Consider the following 24328-nt stretch of genomic DNA (forward strand, 5'->3'; position numbering starts at 1 on the left):
ATTTTACTTTTAGAATCAGTTTGGGGAGGAGGGGAGGAACTGGCTTAACTCTAATGTTGCTGATAAATAGCCCCCAAACCTCTAAAGTCTCTCTCCTTGACTGACCTGAGGTCTAAAATTCACAGTAGTTGAATCCTTTAGGTTACTATATTGTAGATAGTTATTAACATGTAAATATTATCTGGGAGGGCATAATACACTGAAGAATTAGGCTTTTATTAATTAACTTATTACTTAAAATAATGCATCAGTTCCCTAGAAGATTTGGGTCCTAAGGGGGTAAATGAAAGGACAGGTACTTTTTGAGGGGAGGAAGGAAGAAGGGAAATTGTGAAGTAAGAGTCTCTGACCAGCCAGTACAATGGTGAATTTGGGGCAGATGGGAAGAAGGGGCTGGAAGGGAGGTGGGGATGAGTAATGCTGGGCAGACGAAGACATCAGACATTCACCACACTGAGTGAATGGGATAATTTAATTCACAGTGTCATCTATCTTCTTTAAAAGAAATTGAAATTGCAGTGTTTTAATGTAAAGACTATATGGCTAAGAGTCAGAAGACCTAGCTGTCTTGCCCTTAACTGGTTATGTTAAAAGGGACAATCTTTCAAATTTCCAGTTCTTCTTTATGAGGCAAGCTAGATAGTAGGAAGGCTTTAGATCCAGATAAATGTGGATGTAAATCTTAGCTCTTTCATTTACTAGCTATATGCTCTTAGAAAACTTTCTTAACCTTACTGATCGTTATTTTCTGTCTTTTCAAAATGGAGATAATATCATTACCTTATGCTTTTTAAAGGACATATGAAAAGACAAATATAAAATAATTGGCAAATACTGGATCTTTAATAAATATTATCCTCTTTTCTCATTCCTATTTCTTTTCCCTATTTTCACAATCTATGAAATGGTAGACCTGCACAACAAACTGCACGTCCTCCCTTCCCCCACTTTTTTTTTTTTTTAAATGATTCTGTGGATTCTTGAAATCCTTCCTCCCACTATCTTGCCAAAAGTTTCCAAGAATCATAAATTCATGTTGCCAGGAAAATGAGTCAAATAAATGACTTCCTTTTTACTCCCTGTTTGACATGCTGGTGGTCCTTGCCATCCTTCCCTTCCTTTTCCTCTCTCTTTAGAAGGCTGTGTCTTCGTGTGGATAGTGTATTAAAGGCAGACCACAACTGTGCCTTTCTTAACTTCAAAACAGTACTAAATGACCATGTGTGAAAGCAGGGCTACTTTCTTGTATTGGCCAACAGGGATAACAGTGTTGGAGGGACAAGAGAAGACTAAGATCTTTTTGGTGAGCTTGCTTCTGAATTTGTGTACTATTTTCTGGGAAAAAATACCCTTGACATCCCAAGGAGGCAAGGAAATGGGTTCTTAACGGTAATCTACACAAACACAGATGGCTGGGAACTGCTAAACCCACTCATGAAGATCGCTGCCAAGCAGCGGTGCTCAGAGATTGCCTGGTACAGTGAATAGAAGACAAGCTCTTCACAAAGCTTCTGGGGACACATTTGATACTTCGGAGATGTCTATATATATAAAAAAAAAAAAAGGATCAGGTCTTTTCACTGCCTCATTCTGATTCTTGAATCTCAGCTACTGAAACTCGGGTTGGAGTGCCCCGGTTCCCCTCCCGGTGTTTATTTTCTATCTCTTACAGCAGGTTTGCTTCTGACTCTCATCTTCCCATGTTTTGTTCCTGAAGTGCTGTGCAATGGGTGCTTGTTCTCTTTATTATTCTTTGTGCTTACTCCTTGGCCTTTTCTGTTCTTGTTTTGAACAGAATGGCAAACGTACGAACTTTCTTTGACTTTTGTTTCACCTTGAGGAAGGCTCCAATCTGAACCCCTTCTCTGGCTAGAGAGAATTCTCCTCTGCCTTTTTCTCCAAGAGTTGGCCATCAGCAACTCTGTCAAGCTTTTGTTCAAATTCCCATCTGGAACCCAGGTTGGACTTCTGTGTGATAGATAGTAACTTAAGCAAATACTACTCCAAATAAGAGAAAGTAAGGTTCTCTCTTTTATTCAAGGAAAAATGCTTTCCAGGTTTATACTGAGGAACAACAACAACAACAAAAATTCAACTTTTTGCGATTATTTAATTAAACTTTATCTTAATTTCTGTTGATCATTTAATCAGAAACTTATCTAAGATGATTTATTATGATGAGACTTACACACTGACTGGCTGGAAAGAGAGCCATACTCCAATCCTCTCGTAGTCCTGATTCTGGGTTCAAATTTGTCGTTGGCCAAGGAATCATCTGTGCAAAGCTACTGGAAAAAAAGCTGTAACCCCTGTGGTAGCACCAGAGAATATTCTGAATATCATCCATTTCATTAATTTCTCATGGAACAGAATGACACCTACTAATATTATATAAAACTATTTTCATAATATTTGATGAACTTATTTGTGAGAGCAGAACTGGTAAAGATAATTACTCTCAGGATATAGGAGTGAAGAATTCATACATTTTAATTGATCCAGAGTTGGGCTTTGTATGATGAGCTGGAAGAGCAAGAGGGCAAGAGAGATGAAGAAATGTTGGGGAAATAATTGAATGAGTCCAGGGGTGTACCATTAGCTCAAAAGGGAGCTCACAGATTGGAAATACATGGGGAGAGAGTATTTTGGAGGGACAGAGTTTTCAGTGAGGAGAAGAATTAGATATATTGTGCTTAAGGCAGTGAATAAGTTGGAAGGATAGAAGGTTATGGTCATTCAGTGACAGCATTAATTTAAAACACCGGAGGAAGCAAATGAGAAGTTTTATGTGACTAAATGTAGATAATTTGTGAGACGAGCTTTAGGAGTTAAGACTTGAGAATTAGGTTGGGACCACTTTCTGTTTGAGGAACTGGACTTTAACTGAAAGCATGAGGTAGACCAACGGAGATCTTCACATTGGCAAGTGACAGAACCCGTGCTAGTTTTTAGGATCAGGTGTGTGAATGAAGGACCCTAGGTGACACAAACAGTTTGTGCGTGGCTGCTAACTGAAAGGTTGGTGGTTCAAACCCACCCAGCAGCACCATAGAAGCACCCTGGTGATCTGCTTCTGTAGATTACAGCCAAGAGAACGCTATGGAGCCGTTCTATTCTGTAACACATGGCATGACCATGAGTCAGAATTGACTCGAAAGCAACGGGTTTGGTTTGAGTTTTGGTGTGAATGATTGCCAGGATGGGGAGAAATTCCTGGCTGGAAGACCCATAAGAGGTTATATCAATTCAACTGACAGATCAGTAGTGTCCAGTCCAAAGCAGGAGCAGCAGCTAGAAGAGAGAGACTAGATTTGTGAAGTATTTCTCTGATAGCACTAATGAGTTTTAGTGACTCGCTGGGTGTCAGGGATGAGAGAAAGAGTGGAAGTGAAGAATACTCTAGGCTTTTACATTTGGAGTATCACCATTAACTGAGATAAGAATAATTAATAGAAGGAATGGGTTTTGAAGTGGGATGGGGTAGGGCAGAGCTAAATAAGTTGCAGTCATGGTATGTGAAAAGAACCTGTGAAACATAAAGATGGGCATGAGTGCCTGGATCTCAGGAGAAACTGAGGCTGGAGATGAAGATTAAAAACTCATTGTCCTGTAGATGGTAGCTGAGATTACAGAGGGAGAGGAGGTAGTGTGAATGCAGACGAGGATCTGTATCCATACACGGCGACTGCCAGGCATGGAGGTAGAGGTCAGTTAGGGAGAAATCATCAGTGAGGGAGGAGGGGCAACAGGAGCAAATGGGGCCCCGGAAAGTGATGGAAGAGAAAATGTCAAGGAGTAGGGTATGATCAGGAGCCTCTAACTGAAAGGTTGGCAGTTTGAACCCACCCAGTGGCTCTGTACAAGAAAAGCCTGGTGAACTTCTTCCATAAAGATTATTGTCATTAGGTTCCATTGAATCTTTACGGGAGCAGATCACCAGGTCTTTCTCCTGTGGAGCTGCTTGGTAGGTTTGAACTTCCAACCTTTCGATTAGCAGCTGAGTGCTTAACTGTTGTGTCACCAAGGCTATAAAGATGACAACCAAGAAAATCCTATGGAGCAGTTCTACTCTGCACACATGGGGTCACCATGAGTCGGGGGATGATTCAACAGCAGCTAACAACAACAACAGGGTATGTTCAACAGCAATAAATGTTGCTGAGGGCCAAGATGGGTGAAGACTGGGAAAAAGAAAAGAGAGAGAGTAGGATTTAGTAATTGGAACGCAATTGGTTATCGTAACTACAGCAGTTTAAGGAGAATACTGAAGCAATGGATTGAGAAATACTCTAGTACTGAAAAAAGTGAATATAGAACTTGTGTCTGAGAAGTGTGAACATAAAGTATGTGTACAGCAATAGAAAAAGAGGTCCTGTGGTGAAAGACATCGCCGAATTCAAGGAAAGGGCTGTGCAGTCACAGCAAAAACCCACTTCACAGCTTATGTTTTCTTGGCCTTTAACTCATGGGACTGTTATGATTTAGGGTACATCATTTGCCCCTCAGAACGTCTAATCTGTTTATCAACAAGCTGTGTTATAAAACAACTCACTGTGTATTATTTTAAAACCTTCTTTTTGCTTTCCTTTTCCCAACAGTGAATATTTCCTTCTTTAAATGGAGATCTGTTTTGTGATACAGGTTCGTGGCCTTCATCAGGCACGGGCTGTAAAACCCTCACCCACAGCTGGTTGTTTCCAGATCTTCCCTTGAGCTTTGACCTCCCCTGATAGTGGCTTTCTCTGTGCGTGAAGAGTCAGACATCTTTAATCCTCTCAGTTCCTTGTCTCACTGATTTCACAGTTAGACTCATAGCCTTCTGTGGAATTTCTGCCATAATCTCTTTAATGAGTGACATGTTAGCTATGAAGACTATTTTCAAGTTCTTGTTTTAATAGACCTGTACCATCAGGCTCAAATAAATCACGACTACTTCACACTGGTCGGAAGACGGATTTAGACTTAATGGGAGTGCACAACTAAATCTCAGTATAATATATGGAAAATTTACCTCCTTTTAATGTCATATTTCTTTCTAAATGGCTGTGATGAGTGGCTTTTTAGAAGACTTACAAAAGTAATGGAGTATTTAAAAAAGTTAAGACTTTACGAAAAGTTTAAAAAATATCTGAAAGTCAGTATATATGTTCAAGTTTCATAGTTCCATATCATAATATCCATAATAGATTTTTAGAACTTTCTTTGACAATTAAAAAATTAACTAACGTTAAAGAGATATTAAAAAAAAAAAAACAACTAAAACCAGTTGAAATATATCAAGATTATTAGGTAGAAGCTGAAAGTGAATATGTGGGTTGGAGAATAAGGGCAGACTTATTTAAAGCTGTCTAGAGTTTACACAATGTGAAATTATTAATCAGGCAGGCTAATTCTCTCCTTTTGCAGAAATAATTCTTCTTGCAGTGGTTGGGGATCTGTCTCCTTGTGCTTATGACAGTGTGACCTCTGGGACCATGGGAGGCAAAGCTAGTGTTAAATAAAATTTTGGACCAGGTGAAATGTTTCCATTCGTTCAGGCTCTCCTTTCTGTGCCTTCTAACCCTATAGCTCTCAGACTCTTTCTAGAACCTTGGCTTGCCCGAACCTCTTCTTAGAAAATGGTCAGGTAAGGGTAATTTCCAGCTGACGAATTTGCCTTTTTTAAAAACATCTTGTAAGACAATTTACATTTAAAATTTTATTTCTAAGTATTGTACGAAAGAAAGGCTCTTTCTTCTCTCATGTGGAGAGGTGTTAGCAGGGAAGAAGGGAGCTTTCTGGCATCCTTGGTTTCATATGGCTTAGATGGTAATTTACTATACCATCTACTTCAGACCAGCTGTGGTTAACAAGTGGACTGCGGTGTGACTGTGTGTTTGCAACGAGAACAAAATAAACTGCATGTGTGTTAGTCTGGAGAGAGCTGGTCTGCTTATTTTTACTTGCTCACTTCCTGTTTAATCCTCAATGCACAAAACTAACTTCTACCCCTCCCGACTTCCCTCAAACTCAATAATGGTTTCTTAGTTATCAACTCCAGTAGACATTTGTTCAGTGCTTTTTTGTGGCCTGTCAACAGCATTTGATACTGGCAACCACTCCTTCCTCTTCTCTGTGGTCTGTGATTTGAGCATCTCTTTAGGAATTCGGCTACCTCTGTTCACCGCTTATATGTCAGGCTTCCTCCTCTTGCTGCCTTCTCTTCTCATCTCTACATTCTAGCTGGGCAAACTCATTCATGCCCTTTGCTTTAGTTGTTCTCTTCACAGCCAAATCTCTATCATTAACCCAAATCTCTCTCCTGACCTCCATGTCCAACATTTGTACTTGGAAATCCCATAGATGCCTCACATGTCCTAACACTAGCTCACAAACCTCCTCTCCTGCCCTGATCTTTCACCTGTATTTCTCAGGATAGAAACCTCACCATTATTCTTGTTTCTTTCTCATGCCCACATCTAATCAATTACCATATTCCATGAATTCATTCCATTAGGTATGTATTTCCACCACCCCACTAAACTTGTTGTGCTGTGATGGCTTGCATGTTGCTATGATGCTGGAAACTATGTCACTGGTATTTCAAATGCCAGCAGGGTCAACCATGCTGGACAGGTTTCAGTGGAGTTTCCAGACTAAGACAGACTAGGAAGAAAGGCCTGGCAATCTACCTCCAAAAATCAGCCAATGAAAACTCTATGGATCACAACAGAATATTGTTCAATATAGTACTGGAAGAAGAACGCCCTTGGTTGAAATGCCCTCAAAATACACAGTGGCCTCAACAATGAGCACCATATCAATAATCATGAAGATGGTGCAGGATTAAACAATGTTTTGTTCTGTTGTACATGTAGGCCATGAGTTGGAGCTGACCTGATGGCAACTAACAACAAGAAGATGTGTATTTATGCACTCTCTCACTTCCATTTACTGTGACTACTGCTTTATTTTTGGCACTCACCAGCTTCAGCCTGGCCGTCTGTTTCTTCTCCAACCCAGGCTTTGTTTTGTTGCTAGAGTGACCTTCCCAAGACTGAAGTCAGAGTTCCCTTTGTCCCTTTGTTCCCTTTGTCAGAGTTCTTTTAAGGCTGTGTACCACCTGTAGGATAAAATCTGAACTCTGTACCCAATCATTAGTGACCTATTTCCTAACAGGGGCTCCAGTTTCCTCTCTTAGCTTTTGCCCTCCATCCGTGCTCCACCCTTTAACAGCACCAAACTATTTCCAGCACTTCAAAGAGATGATGCTTTTTCCTGCCACCAGGTATGTGAAGATGCCATTCCCTTTGCTTGGCATGTCCTCTCATTTTTTCGAGGCTGAGGAAAGTTATTTTCCTTTTATATCCTGTTTGAAGTTTTCCCTGATACTTCCAGGCAGACATTGGTCCTCTTTCTTTTATGCACCCATTGTACCTTACAGATACTTCTAATATTTCTCTTAACATACTATATTCTAATTGTTGGCTTATGTGTTGATTGTCTTCTCACTAAACTAACTATAAGCTAGTTAGTTACAGATTATGTATTTACTTCTATATCTTTAGTTTCTAGAACAGGGTTTAGCCTTTTCAATAGCTATCTCTCCAATAAATGAATGCATGAGTTAGTTTGAAATGCAGAAAAAAATTTTTTTCTTGTGGTGTTGTTGTTAGGTGCCATCAAGTCAGTTCCAACTCATAGCAACCCTGTGTGTAACAGAATGAGAACACTGCCTGGTCCTGTGCCATCCTCACAATCCTTGCTGTTGTTTGAGTCCATTGTTTAAGCCACTGTGTCAATCTGTCTCATTGAAGGTTGTTATGGATTGAGTTGTGTCCCCCAAAAATGTGTGTCAGCTTGGCTAGGCCATGATTTCCAGTATTGTGTGGCTGTCTACATGGACTAATGTGATTTTCCTAAGTGTTGTAACATCCTACTTCTATGATGTTAATGAGGCAGGATTAGAGGCAGTTATGTTAATGAGGCAGGACTCAATCCACAAGATTAGGTTGTATCTTGAGTCAATCTCTTTTGAGACATAAAGAGCGACAGGGGGACCTCATTACCACCAAGCAAGAAGAGCCAGGAGTATGCATCCTTTGGACCTGGGTTCCCTGCACTGAGAAGCTCCTAGACCAGGGCAAGATTGATGACAAGGACCTTCCTCTAGAGCTGACAGAGAGACAAACCCTTCCCGAGGAACTGGTACCTTGAATTCAGACTTCTAGCCTCCTAAACTGGGAGAGAATAAACTTCTCTTCACTAAAATCATCCACTTGTGGTATTTCTGTTATAGCAGCACTAGACAGCTAAGACAGGGGTCTTCCTCTTTTTTACTGACCTTCTACCAAGAATGATGTCCTTCTCCAGGGACTGGTCTCTCCTGATAACATGTCCAAAGTATGTCAGACCAAGGTCCAAAGGTGTTGGAGGCTTTTAAAAAAAGACTTAGCTATGAAGTTCTAATAAAGGTTTCTTTTTAATAATCATTTACAGAACCTACTCATTTTATACTCTTTTGAAACACTGTGGTAATTCCACAGTTATAGATATTACAGTGTAGAGACTCAGAAAAGAGACAGGGACCACAAAGGGTAGAGTGATAAGGAAGAAAAACAAACCACAAATATGGCTGAGATTCCTTTTTTCCTAATAGAAATAAGCATTTCCTTTGTTTTAAGGTACAACTGTGATCAGAAGGTGCTGACTATAAATACCTTATGTTAAATACCTTAATTTATTTAGTCTTTCCAATAGGATGGCACCAAAAATTTTGAAAGTGATATTTCATCAGAATTATTTCCTTTTTGCTCTTATATTTAATTCTTAAGTAAGGCCAACATAACACATGTGATGGGCAGTTTTCAAAGAATCGTAGGTTTGTGAACTGGGTGGTACTTTAGAAGGCTTCTCTTGATAATCTTTGTTGTTGTTGACTGCCGTCATGTGGAGTCCAACTGATGGTGATCTCAGTTACTACTAGACAGGTACAGTTTTATCTGCTTTGCATTTATTAATTCATGTTATGAGGTAGGCACTATCACAAGCCTCCATTTTACAGATGAAGAAGCTGAGGCACAGAGAAGTTAAGTAATTTGCTCAAGATCATAGTAATTAAGTGGTAGAGCCAGGATCTGAACCTGTCTAGCTCAACCTGCCCATTTGACATACAAGAAAACTAAGACCCGTCAAGGGCACACACTCAATCACTGGTGGACCCACTCCCACTCTTTTGACTTCAGCACTTCTTGATTTGTTCAGGGTATGTGTTACAAATTGGTAGCAGGCTGTTAGAGAGCTTTTCCATAGCCAGCACCAACCTTATTCAGCACAAAAATTCACAGCAAGAAAATACTTCTGCAATTTCTCCTCAGTTCAGAATCAGAAAAAAACAAAAACAAAAACTAATGCCTCAAGAACACACACACACACACACACACCACCACACACACACATTCACACGTACGTGCTGATCGCCATTCTTAATCAGAGGGTCTCTTTGATCCTTGCTGGGGCTATAGAATAGGCCAGACAAATTCTGAGAACACTCATATGAGCTGTATAACAAGATGTAGAGATATATAGGATAATTGCCTGAGACTTGGTTTTAGAATTTCTGAACTTTAACTTTGAAACAAAACTATGCCCTGTCCAGTTTTTCCCCAGTTCTGATGCAAGAACTTGAATTCCCGAGTTCCTGGCCCCATTCTGAGAAGCAGCCACCCAATATGGGACTGCACGTGTTAAGTTGCTATGGCTGTGGTTTGCAAGGCTCATGGAGAGAAAGCTATTTCACTGTTTTCTGTGGGGATTACAGAAATAATTGTCACAGTGATTTTTGTATCTTTAAATTGGAAGGTCTTTGTGGTGGTGGGCTATTCTTTTAGTAGCATGTTTCTGCTCATTGAAAAGCTTTGTTGAACACAATAGACCCATTCTGCTATGTAAATAAAGACATTATTGCTGGAATAATGAAGTTCAGAGGATGCCTCCTCTGGTAGGTCTGTCAGTCTATGTTTAGTTGGCTTTCTCAGCCCGCCCATTCTAATTACTGCTTTCTAGTCTCCTGGAGTGGAGATCTGGGAAGGGGATTTGTTATAAATGAGTTATTTAAATGGAATTTTCCAAACATACAGTATCTCCTCCTCAGATCACAAGTTCACTCCCCCATTCCTTCCTGCTAGCTTTAGAAGCCTTGGCAGGCTATTATTATGAACTGAAGGGCAGGTTCCAAGCACCCTCTGCTTATGAAATAGCACGGGCCAGTCACTAAACTGCATACTTTTGGGATTATTGCCCTTTATTCTAGTCTCATTTTGACTTCTGCTGAATTTGAGAGTGTGAATTCTTTCAGGAGATAAATTCATAAATGCTCAGTATCAGATTTGCTGCCAGACACCTGGCCATTTTGGTGATTGACCATTTATGCAGGCATTTGACTTAATATAGGTTATTTGATGGATAACATATAGTGAATATTTTGTGCATTCATATAACATCATATAGAATCTAATTTTTTTATTGTACTTTAGATGAAGGTTTACAAAGCAAATTAGTTCCTAATTAAATGATTAATACACGTATTGTTTTGTGACATTGGTTGCCAACCACATGACATGTCAACACTCTCCTCTTCTTGACCTTGGGCTCCCCATTACCTAGAATCTAGTTATTTTTTTTTTTAAGATGTTAAAATGTTAAATTGAAAGTATGAAGGAAAACATTATTTTGAAAAGTGGCAGACCTGTGACATTATTTAGTAAAGTGATGATAACTTTGCAATGTCCCTGTCCTTGTACTTATGGCTCAGAAACAGGTACCCAAAAGCTACAGGAAGTGGCTGGGATATGGTCTACACCAAATCAGTGCAGATTTCCCTACATATCTTCTTGGCTATGGGAGACTACTATGTCTCCTGTTATGACCTATTTGTGAAAGGAACACTGGAGGCAAATGACTTTCACCCTTTACAGAATGGATAGTTATTTTCTGCTCCATCTCTTCCAAAAAGTTGCAGTCTTTACTTGGCTCATAATCCTTTTAAGCAGCCACCTTATCCTAATATTTTCCCTCTCCAACCATTCCTTTTTCCACCATGCTTCTAAAAACTATTACTGCTTGCATTTCCCATCATCCACTCACGTTATCAGTTCCCATAGACTGGCTGCTATTCCCACTCCTCTCCCTAAGGTCACTGATGATGTCCTCATTGACAAATCCAGTGAACTTTTCTCTGTATTCATGCCTTTTAAATATTTACAACATTTCATGTTGGCCCTTTGTGTTTCTTAGTAGGAATAATAACAATAATTAATAAAACTAGGAATAATAGATACTATTATAAATTATATGCAATAGAATTTATAATAATGATCACTGCCATTTTAATTCTCGGTGCTGTGAAGTCCTGGTGTTCTTTCTACATCCAGGTCATCTTTAACGACTGCGCTTTCTTCTATAACTTACCATCTGTAGGCATTTTCCAGTTTACTTAGCCTGAAAATTTTAGAGTCATTTTGACTCCTTGCTGTCTCTTTTCCCTCAGAATTAGTCAGTTAATGTATCTTTTGGGTCTTCCTGTGTAATGCCTTTCACACCCTCCCTCTCGTTCTCATTGCACCTCTGTAACGTAAGTCTTCATTAACTCATATCTGGACTTCTTCTTCTCCATTGTCCTCCTCCCAGGGCTGCTTACACATCACTGCCAAAATGAACTCCCCAAAATAACTATTTACATATGTCATTTTCTTAGTAAAAATCCATCTTTTGCTGATGGGTAAACGTTTAAACTTCTTAGTCTATATCCAAAACGACCTCCTATTGCTCCCTTAAGTGAATGCTATGCTTCAACAAAACATGCCATGAATGTTCTTTAAATGTTCAATTTCTTTTCTTCCTTCCCATAGCCACTTCTCCCTTATTCTTCATTCCTTCTCTTTCTCCCCTCTTTCACTCAGTGGTTTATCCTACAAACATAAATTAAACCCTTATCATAAGCAAGATATTGTGTATGTCCTGGAGATAAAAAACGAGTCAGTAACAACTGCCCTAGGTTTGCCCAGACTAGAAGTGAGACTAATATGTTAAAAACTATCTTAACATGAAAGAAACATAGTAAAACCTGCTTAGATAATCTAGAGCACAGAGGTGCTGGCAATCAATATCGTTTAATGGTGTCGGAAAGATGGTCCTTAAGCTGAGTGTTGAAATAGAATCGTCCAGGCAAGCAAGGGAGAAGATCATTCCAGTGACAGTGAACAGTATAGAAGTATGAGAGCACAGTGAAATCTGGAAATTGCTAGATATCCAAAAACCTGGACATATATGGAAGAGAGAAAAAAGATGAGACAGAAAAGGTAGGGAGAAATACAGATAATGAAACTTCTTGTATTTTCTCATCCTATAGTAGGTGAAGGGGAGGGATACAAGTATTTATGTAGGGAATGACATCATCTCATTTATATTTTAGAAATACTACTCTGGCTTCAGTGTGGAGGATAAAAGTAGGCTAGTAAGTGTGGAGACCAATAGGATTCTATGCACTAGTCCAGACAGCAGATAATCTGGGTCTAAACAAAAGCTGTTCTACTCTGTCCTATAAGGTCACTATGAGTCAGAATCGACTTGATGGTGCATAACAATGACAATAAACAAAAGCAGTGGTTGTAGGAATGGAATGGAAAGATACGAGAGATATTTAGGATTCACAGAACTTTATGATTTATTTGGTACTGAGGATAATGGAGCTGAAGAACTTGAGATACAGATTTGGGCATCATTGTATGGGGGTAGTTGAAGCTATAGGAGGAAGTGAAATTACCCTGGAAGGTGTATGAGAAGGCTGAAGACAGGATTTAGCTTCTGGAGGACAGAGACTATGATTTTTTTTCTCCAGTTAGGACCCTTTATTCAAACAAATTTTCACCTGGATGCCAGTTGTAAGGCAGATAAAAATAGAGCTGCTCTAATAGAAGCCAGGAGTCTCTGAGTAGTGCAAACAGTTAACGTGCTATGCTGCTAACCAAAAGATTGGAGGTTGGCATCCACCCAGAGGTATCTTGGAAGAAAGGCCTGACCATCTACTTCCCAAAAAATCAGCCACTGGAAATCCTATGGAGCACAGATCTATTCGGACACACATGGGGTCAACACGAATCGGAATCAGCTTGGTGGCAACTAATGGTGGTAGTGGTGGTAGTAGAAGCCCAGCCTACTTAACTTCACTTTCAACACCACATCAAGGAACCCCGGTGGTGCAGTGGTTAAGCACTCAGGTGCTAACCAAAACGTCAGTGGTTCGAACCCACCAGCCTACTCGTGGGAGAAAGATGTGGCAGTCTGCTTCCATAAAGATTTACAGCCTTGGAAACTCTATGGGGTAGTTCTACTCTATCCTGTACGGTTGCTATGTATCGGAATCTGACTCATCAGAAATGCGTTTTGGTTTTGGTTTATCATTCCATTAACGGCTGGGCCTCCAGACGCACCTCTAGGAAAAATCACTTTAACATAATGTAGTAAGGAAGGAGTAAGGAGTCTCTGAGTGGTGCCAATGGTTAAGCACTTGACCTCTAGTTGAAAGGTTGGTGGTTCAAACCCACCCAGAGGCACCTCAGAAGTAGGGCCTGGAGATCTGCTTCCGAAAGGCAGTGGTCTGTGGAACAGTTCTACTCTACACACATAGGATTGCCTTGAGTCAGAATACACTGGACGACAACTAACAATAACAACGAAGAAGGAGGAGGGGTGGGGAAAAGGAAGAGGAAATCATGCTTATTGAGCATCTCTTTTGTGCTTGGCACTGGTCAAGGTGCTTCTCATTTCATTTCTAAAATGTATATCTCAGTGAATGATTTATGATCATGATGATGCTGGGGAAGACAGCCAGAACCAGTAATTTCTCTTTTCTGAGATGTTAAAAATTGTCAGGTAAATCCTTTCAAAAAGGATTAAAAAAATCCTCCATTCCACTTGGCACTGATCTGTGGGCTTTTCAAAACCATAAACAAACAAACAAACATAGAGATACTAAGCTGGTTATATAGAATTGATTACTAGCAGCTATTCAACTCCATAAATGTAGTTCTAATAAAGTATGTTCTTCAGAATATCTCTCCTGAAAATATAGATGCATTAGGTAACTATTGGTGATCACCCATATGAAGGATTATTTTGCCAGTATCTTATAGCACAAGTGGAAAGTTTATTCTTTTTTTCTCTCTTACTTTTTTATATTTATGCTCCATAAATGACATATCATAAATGATTCAGAACTACGTGTTGTGCTTAATTTTCAAACTTTTTCTCTGCTGATACCTCCAGAGATTTTTGAGAACTAAACACTACAGAGAAATTTGTTCGGTAGCTTTTGGCAAGCAGGCTGTTAATCATCCTGGTATATATTTTTAAACATTTTCTTAAGAGTGTGCTAATAAAAATCAGTATTGTATTTATAGTAGCACTGTAATCTCCTTGACTTTGCATTGTTTGCATCATCAGAATGTAGTAGTGAAGTGTTAAAATAAAAATTCTTTAAGGAATTAGGCTCATTCTAAGTATAGAGTTTTAAATTAATTATAATTTTAAATCCTCTCTTCAAATGCATTAGTTCACTTTACGTTTTGTCTCTCCATTGTGAATATGTAATTAACCTTTCATGGATTTCCTTATGAAAATTGTGTTTATAATTGTATCAGGACAATACATTGTGTCTTCATAAGATCTTATAATGTACGATAAGTCATGAACAAAGCTTCTTTGAAAATATACTTCATGCTAAGAGACTATAATGCATACAAATTGATGTACACGTACATAGCTGAAGATTTAAAGTTTCTAAATTAACATTTTTAAAATGGGGCCTTTCAGAATTTCCATATCTGAGGAAATGCCTTTCTACTGTGATAGGCAGTAAAACCATTTTTCAATGAATCTTTCATATGGAAATGTAATTATTCACATTTTGATGGGTCATTTTGGAAATAAAATCTCTTTCACAGTCAAGAAGCACAAATAATAAGCCTGCAACAATGCGTTAAAGGCTTTACCAAAAACCAAACCAAACCAAACCAAACTCATTGCTGTTGAGTTGATTTCAACTCTCATCGACCCTGTGGGACAGAGTAGAACTGCCCCACAGGGTTTCCAAGGCTGTAGTCTTTACAGGAGCACACTGCCACATCTTTCTTCCCCGGAGCGGCTGGTGACTTTGAACCGCTGACCTTTTGGTTAGCAGCTAAATGCTTAACCGCTGTGCCAGCAGGGATCCTATTAAGGGTTTCAGGGCTATTTTAATCAGAAAAGTCAAGGACCTAAGGATTTTTTTTTTTTTCTGGTAAGGTATTTAACAGACTGCCATTGCTCTCTTCATTGCTGGCTTTATTGTGACCTGATTTAGGGAAGCCTTTTGTGCTTTTACCCTTTTATTTAATTAGGTAATGATTTTTGTAGTCAGGAGTTCCCTGGAGATAGCAAATTTATTGACACTGTAAATCAACTTCTGGATACATTTTCAGGCTGTTTATTGCATTGTTGGTGGATATATTGGCTAAGCAGAGAATGGGCAAATGTTTAAGTCTTTTGTGTTCTAGGCCTATCTTAAAAAAAAAAAAAAAAGGTAGAAGATAAGAGGCCAAATGCATGAAGTCCTGCAGAGGATCAAGAATATTCAGATATTTTCTAAATATTAGCTGAAAATGCTCTGTATTTTATATAATTAAATATCATGCTTGGGTTAACAAAAAAGAGGAAGACCCTCAGTGAGATGGATTGACACATTGGTTGCAACAATGGGCTCAAACATAGTAATGATTATGAAGATGGCACAGGACTGGGCAGTGTTTGTTCTGTTGTGCATGGGGTTACTATGAGTCAGAACCTACTTGATGGCACCTAACAACAATGACAATGTTATTATTATTATTTTATATATTGTTTTGCATCAGAGTCTTCTTTTCCCTTAAAAATTTTCACAGAACACCAATCTATAATAGTTGCATTTCATTAGAATACATTTCTTTTTTAAGCTTAAATGTTGTGATGTGTGCATATAAAAGAATTCAGTGAAAATGATGAGGCTACTTTGATGAACAGAAAATTTAAAATTAGACATTATATGAGGATAAGTCAAAAAATATTGCTATAAAATCATAGAAACCTTTATTATACAAAAATATCAAAATATGAAGCTATTATTTCTCAACATATCCTGCATCTAGGTCTACACACTTCTGAAGGCAATAATTCCATCTCTCTAACCTTTCCCCAAAGAATTCTGTGCCCTTTGATTTACACCACGTCAAAATGGCAGTTTTGGCATCCTCAAGGGACTCAAATTGTGTTACTTTTAAATGTTGAGTTTAAGGAGCAAAGAAAAGTTTGAAGGGACAAGATCAGGGCAGTAGGGTGGATGGGGTAAGGTTTCCCAAAGAAATTCGCATAGGACAGCCCTTGCTACCCTCGAAGAATGAGCAGATGCATTGTCGTGATGGAAAAGAAAATTCCTTGGCACAAATTTCCGGGCCTTTTTCTCACCAATGCAATTTTCAATTTTCTTAAAACTTCTTCATAATAAGCCCCCGTGATCATCCTCTGTCCTTCAAGAAAATCTATCAAGATTACTCCTTCGGAATCTCAAAAACAGTCACCATAGCCTTCTGAGTGGTCTCCCTCTCTTGGCTCATCTTTGAGGTCTTCCTGACCTTCCTTAAAATGCTTGATCCATCTAAAAACTGTTGTTTTATGTGGGGCAGTATTCTCATAAACTTATTGCAAAGCTTCAGTGATTTGAGAAGATGTCCACCTGAGTTTTGTTAAAAATTTAATATATTAGCCCTGACCTCAAAATAGTTTTTTTTCCATGGTAAAAAAAAAAGTCCATCTTTTTTTTGAAGGCACCCTAAAGAGACTAAGACAAGCGTGCTGCTGAGAGAACTTGTCTAGTCTGCAGCCATCCTCTGATCACAGAGACATGTTTAAATACATTTTGTTTGGAATAAACCCATGCATGTGTGAACTAGAACCCAATAGCAATACTTTTTGACTTACCCTTGTATGTAAAAGTTACAGTTTATCAACAACTGATTAATTTCTGCTTTTTTTTTAAATCACACAGTGCTGAGAAAATAATGAGGTACACAGGTAAGTAGTTGCAAAGAATGAAATGATAACTGCCTTACTAGCGTTTTTTAAGTACCTGTCATGCAATCTCTGGATATTCTTTAACTAAGGAGTACCATAGATTTGAAAGAGAAATAATAGACTTTTCATTTCCAGCCAAGATGAAATAACAGAGTCTAAATAACTAAAAAACAGACAAAATATATTAAACAATGGTTTTCAGACATTGGACATAGGGCAGTGCAGGACAGTGATCCCTGAGAGACAGGAAGCAAACATGGTGAGTCCTACAATTAACCCAGTTTACTGCCTGGAGAGAATTTCCAGGCTGCAGCTCAGGGAGGGGAAATCCAGATGGAACCCAGTGGTCTACTTCAGTTGAGGGGATGTAGCATAGAGTAAGGGAATGACAATGAGGCTAGAGTTCATAAAAACAAACAAACAAAAAAAATCAAACCTGTTGCCATCGAGTTGATTCCAACTTATAGTGAGCCTATAGCAGGGTACTAAAATACAGACAGCTGCACAGAGAGAGAGCTCTGAAGATGTATAATGGGTCCCCTTATGTCTTCAGCTGAGTACTATCAGAATAATCAGAATATGCATGTGAGGAAATTAGCCAAGGTCAGGGGAAGAACCAGCTGCAAGGAACAAAGGAAACAACCTCCAGATATCATATAGGGCCAAGAATACTTCATGTTACTACATGTAGTAAACCTTGTAGTGTAGAAAATCTTATAATTTGTGGGGCATCAAGTAGAATATTCAGCAAGGTATTGTTTTAAGAATGGGCAAAATTACCTCTAGATTAGGGGCTGGCAAACTTTTCCATAAAGGGCCAGATAGTAAATATTTTAGACTCTGTGAATGACATATGACCTCTGTTGCTGCTCTGCTTTTTCATTTTCTTCTTACTCTTTACAACCTTTTAAAAATTAATATATATATATATTCTTAGTTTGTGGGCAATACAAAAACAGGCTGTGAGGTGGATTTGGCCTACAGGCGCTAGTTTGCCAATTTCTGCTTTAGATTAAAAGGTGCTCTAGTCCTGCTAACAAAACTTAACAGCAAATTTCGAATGACCAAACAGTTTCCAAGGCACTCTACTACATCTTAGAACAAAGCTCAAGCATATTTAAAAGGATACAAAAATAGCTAGCATCCAAGAAGGTAAAATTTGCAATGTTTGTCATGCAATTACAATTTGCTAGACATACAAAGAAGAAAAAAAATACGGTCCACAGTGAGAAAAAACCCAAATAATCAAAGTGGACTCAGAAACATCTGGGTAATAGAATTTGAAGACAAAGACATTGAAGTACATAACAGTACTGCATATGTGCAAAAAGCTGCATAAAAAATGTAGCTTGTTAAGAATAGATATGAAAGATATAAAAAATACCCTAAATGAATTTCTAGGCATGAGAAATAAAATATCTAAGATGAAAAAATACACTATATGGGATCAACAACAGATTAGAATCTGCAGAAGAAAAGATTAGTGAACTTGACATAGAAATAGGAACCACCCAAGATGAAACACAGAAAGAAAAAGACTAAAACAAAAAACAAACTAAAAAAAAACCAACACTCCCTAAAAATCAAAGTATTCAGAGCTGCAGACAACTTTAAGCAGCCTAATGTAAGTAATGGCAGGGACCAGGAGACCAGCGGGAGACGGCTACGGTGTGGCTCACCAACCCACAGAGCTAGGAGCTTTGTAACATTTGCCCAAGCAGAGCAGAGGAGAGGTTGAGATGCCAGAGGCCTGTGGCCAGAGAAAGCCTGCCTGCTGGCACGGGCTGAGAAGAAGCTGTCCTGATCAAAGAACTATATCCTGAGTTGTTTCTGCTCCCGAATTGTACCGTTACTTCCCTAACAAACCACTTAACTGTAAATACAGTTCATGAGTTCTGTGAGATGTTGCAGCAAATTGCAGAATCCAAAGAACAGAGGGAGAGCACTGAGGGGTGAGGAAATAGTTGATGTTAGAGATCATGGAATAGTACAACATTTTGGAAAAGGTGGACATTTGGGAAATCTTAAACCTCTATCTCATAGAAACCAGCTTTGTGCTGATCCTTATTAAAAAAAAACAAAACAAAAAAAACAAAAAAAACTTCTCATATGGGAAAGAATAAAAAGACCCAAATGGACGTCAGAAGAGGCTCTCAAACTTGCTCTTGAACATAGAGTAGCTAAAGTAAATGGAAGAAATGATGAAGTAAAAGAGCTGAACAGAGATTTCAAAGGGTGGTTTGAGAAGACAAAGTAAAGTACTATAATGAAATATGCAAAGACTTGGAGTTAGAAAACCAAAAAGGAAGAACAATCTCAGAATCTCTCAAGCTAAGAGAACTGAAAAAAAAATTAAGCATGGAGTTGCAGTATTTTAGGATTCTGTGGGCGAAATATTGAATGACATAGGAAACATCAAAAGAAGATGGAAGGCATAAACAGAGTCACTGTACCAAAAAGAATGTTGACATTCAACCATTTTAAGAGGTAGCATATGATCAACAGCCAATGTTACTGAAAGAAGTCCAAGCTGCACTGAAAGCATTGGTGAAAAGTTTCCAGGAATTGATGGAATATCAATTGAGATGTTTCAACAAACAGATATAGTGCTGGAAGTACTCACTTGTCTATGCCGAGAAATTTGCAAGACAGCTACCTGGATAATTGACTGGAAGAGATCCATGTTTGTGCCCATTCCAAAGAAAGGTGATCCAACAGATTGCAGAAATTGATGAACAGGGACTTCTGGGCAACATGGCACTATAGACAGAAGCACGATGCTGTCCCTCCACAGCAAAGACCTGAAAAACTAAGTCAAACAGAGACAAACATCAATCCTGGAACCCTAAGCGTCAAACGAAGAGATAAAGAACTCAGCCAAGCTCCAAATAGATAAGAAACTGACAGAGAACAGAAAGCAAGGAGAGATACATGCAGAGGTCCCTTTCAGCTGATGTAGCATGGATTTGCCATCTTGAACTCCCGTTGGAGATCAGTAAAGAGGGAGTACTGGGAAAGCAGCTTCACGGAGCTTACAGCAGGAGACAGAATAACTGGTAACCAGTGATATACGCTTTCCCACCCCCTACACTTCTTCACACCCTCTTGGCCTCCTCTGCTTCCTGCAGCCACAGTCTCTTGGCCAGGAGGCACTGGCTTCAGACCTGAGCCTCTTGGATTCCACCTGCCCACACTGCCTGGCTCCGTGACTGCCATTTGTTTGTTACTGGTGTTGCATTTCTCTGCTTCTTTTGGTTTCTTCTGTACCTCTCACCACCTCCCACTCCATTCTCTCAAATACCTGGCTCTGTGTGCCATCTTTGCTTCTTCTTGAAAGGCTGTGAAACATCACTCCACTGGGGAACTGCTTCCCAGCCCATACCACCACTCTAGTGGGATCCCTGGGGCTTTTGTTTGTTTTGATTTGTTCTGTTTGTTTGTTTTCTTTTTCTTTTCTCAGCTAGGAAGCCCCTTCTAGCAGGGCTGTACTTCACGGCCTGGGAGCCATTTCTCCGGTCTTTGCAGCCACACCAGTGGGATCCTTAGGGGGTTTTCTTTTCTTTTTTCTAATCTTTATTTATTTATTTATTTTCTTTTACTCCTTTTCTTTTTCTTTTTGTTTTTCTCCATTTCTCAGTTTCTCATCTCTCCACTCCAATGGCAAACTCCCTTAGCACTCTTTCCCTTTGTTTGTTTGTTTTTGGCTCCTGTTTCTCTGTCTTCTCTCTCCTCTTTTCCATACCCATCTTAGATTCATACATCACAATCTCCCCTCTTCTTCCTGCCTACGTGCACTGTGCGCCGAACATCACACCCCAAACAGCACAGGCACGGCCTACTGGAACCTGTCCTGCACTGATTCCCGTCATGCTCTGTAGGCCGTAGTACATAGCAAAAACTTCCCATCCCAGCAACTCCCCTTCAGCTGGACCTGCCCTGCTGCACCGTAGCTGAGCGACTGACCCTGCCCATTGGACAAGGAGGTGAAAAGTATCATGCCCACAGATGAGCACAGCCCACCTGCTCAGACATAACCAAATAAAACAGAAAAGCAGGATGAGGAGGTGGGGCAAAGCTGGCATCGTAGTCAGATGCTTCCAGTGGACCCTTTTACAACAAAAACCTGAAAAAACAAGTGATTTGATTATATATGGCAATCTGGGAGGCCTGAACATCAAAGGCAGAGTTGAGGAACCAGATTGAGTGGCAGGAGGAGGGAGAAGCAGTTTGGAAGCAGCGAGGAGTGGCCAAACCTGACCCCGTGAGAGCCTGAGACCTTCAGGCCTGATCAGCTCGGGATGAAGTGGTGAAGCAGGCAAGCAGCCATGCACGGGAGGTGCATTTTCCGCAATGGAGGAGACCCAACACCAGAGACTCTACACAGCCACCCAGAACCAGTGAGAAGCAGCCGTCCACGAAAGATAAGTACTTGCATAAGGTTTACTGTGCGGAGCAAAAACACCCTCCTTAGGGAATAAACTCTCTCCCATTTACTTCCCCGCTCCCTGCTCTGCACTGGGTCCTGGACCAGCTTCAGCAATTGCCGAGTCCCCTGGGCCAGAAGTAGGTATGTCACATGCCTGGAGCCATTCTCCCTGCCTAGGAGAGTGAACAAATTAACAAACAGGAAGAAAATAAACTGCGGGTTCCCCTAGGCCAGGACCCCAGGGTAGGCACAGCTCCTTTGCCTAGGCACAGGCATAATGGATCCACAGACGTTGAGTGCCTTTTCCCCCGCATAGCCTTGTGTGGGCCCATCTCAACAGCGTAGGCCATCATTACTGCAGTACAACAGGGTATATACCGGAAGTCTAACTTCAGCTGTTTCAGCTGTGAAGTGGCAGGTTCTTGACATTTGACACTGCTCTGCCCATTAAACAGAGTCTTCACCTACCTGCTTCAGGGGCCTGAGGACTAGTGGCTCCACCCATCCCACTTAGCCATCTGCGAGAGGAGCCCATGAATAGGAAGTGCCCCCCAGTCCTTACAGCCAACAGCATTAGGGGTTCATAGTCCAACTGCAAAACCTGCCCACCTACATGCTCTAGGGAACAGGGACACACCTTCCTCCTGGACACTCGGGGGCAGCCATCAGCCCCCTGCCTTGCCCAGAGTGTGTCTGCCTACTGTGGCCAGATGCCTGTGCCTACACCAATCACCCATGCCTGTCTAGGACTGTAAGTGAGAGCCTACACCACACACTTGCTGGCTATCTACCTGGGAACCTGAGCTGAATCCATACAGGAGGAGTGGGTGGACTCCTGTGCTCACATACGTAATAACGGATCTAAAACCTGGTGACAGGATATTAGAGCTACGAGGGTGCCAACAATCAAACTAGCTCATACAAGCAGACCATTTGGGCATATCAAAGCAAAACAAGAAGCTAGGACACAGAAAGCAAATATAAAATAAATAAATATAATAACTTATTGATGCCTCAGAGATAACAGTCAATAACAAATCACATAAAGAGGCAATCCATGATGGCTTAAGCAACCTCCCAAAATAAAGAATCTAGAAATTTTCAAAAGGAGGAAAATTTCTTGGAATTACTGGAGGCAGAATACAAAAGATTAATATACAGAACTCTTCAAGAAATTAGGAAGGAAATTAAGCAAATAGAGGAAATTAAAAGATTAGAGACGAGCATAATGACAAATTTAATAGGCTGCAAGAATCCATAGAGAGACAACAATCAGAAATCCAGAAGATTAACAATAAAATTTCAGAATTACACAACTCAGTAGAAAGTCATAGGAGCAGAATTGAGGCTATGGAAGTCAGAATTAGTGAGAATGAAGATAAAGCACTTGACACCAACTTATTTGAGGACAAATCAGATAAAAGGATTTAAAAAAATGAAGAAACCCTAAGAATTATGTGAGACTCTATCAAGAGGAATAACCTACGAGTGATTGGAGTACCAGAACAGGGGGAGGTAACAGAAAATACAGAAAGAATTGTTGAAAATTTATAGGCGGAAAACTCCCCTGATATCATGAAAGATGACAAGATACCTACCCAGGATGCTCATCGAACCCCACATAAGGTAGTTCCCAAAAGAAAGTTACCAAGACATATTATAATCAAACTTGCCAAAACCAAAGACAAAGATAGAATTTTGAGAGCAGCTAGGGATAAACGGAAAGTCATCGACAGGGAGAGTCAATAAGAATAAGTTTGGACTACTCAGCAGAAACCATGCAGGCAAGAAAGTAATGGGATGACATATATAAAGCCTTGAAAGAAAGAAACTGCCAGCTAAGAATTATATATCCAGCAAAACTGTCTCTCAAATATGATGGCAAAAGTAGGGCATTTCCAAATAAACAGAAGTTCAGGGAATTTGCAAAAACCAAACCAAAATTACAAGAAATACTAAATGAAGTCCTCAAGTTAGAAAATAAGTAACATCAGATAAAAAATCAAGACTAGAACACAGGACAGAGCAACCAGATATCAACCCAGATAGGGAAGTTGCAAAAGTAAATCAAAGCTAAAACACTGAAAATAGGGAAACAGATGTCAATATGTAAAGATGACAATATTAAAACAAAAAAGAGGGACTTAAAAAATGTACCCATAGATTTTTCACAGGGAGAGGAAGTCAAAGAGATATAAAGAAATTAAAGACTGGTATAAACTTAGAAAAATAGGGGTAAATATTAAGGTAACCACAAAGGAAACTAACAATCCTACAAGTCAAAATAAAAAACTAGAAAAGTATAAAGACTCAGCAAACACAAAATCAAAAACAATGAAAAAGACGAAAAGAAAATACATAAAGAAAAATGACTCAGCACAGAAAATTAGGTGGAACAAAGAAACCGTGAACAACACACAGAAAAAGACATCAAAATGACAGCACTAACTCATACCTATCAATAATTACACTGAATGTAAATGGACTAAAGGCACCAATAAAGAGACAGAGAGTGACAGATTGGATAAAAAACCACGATCCGTCTATATGTTGCCTACAAGAGACACACCTTACACTGAAAGACACAAACAAACTCTAACTCAAAGGATGGAAAAAAATATATCAAGCAAACAACACTCAAAAAAGAGAAGGAGTGGCAATATTAATCTCTGACAAAATAGACTTTAAGAAAAATCCACCACAAAGGATAAGGAAGGACACTATATAATGATTAAAGGGTCAATACACCAGGAGGACATAACTATAATAAATATTTATGCA

Source organism: Trichechus manatus, unplaced genomic scaffold (genome assembly GCF_000243295.1).
Source record: "Trichechus manatus latirostris isolate Lorelei unplaced genomic scaffold, TriManLat1.0 scaffold00059, whole genome shotgun sequence".
NCBI lineage: Eukaryota > Metazoa > Chordata > Mammalia > Sirenia > Trichechidae > Trichechus > Trichechus manatus.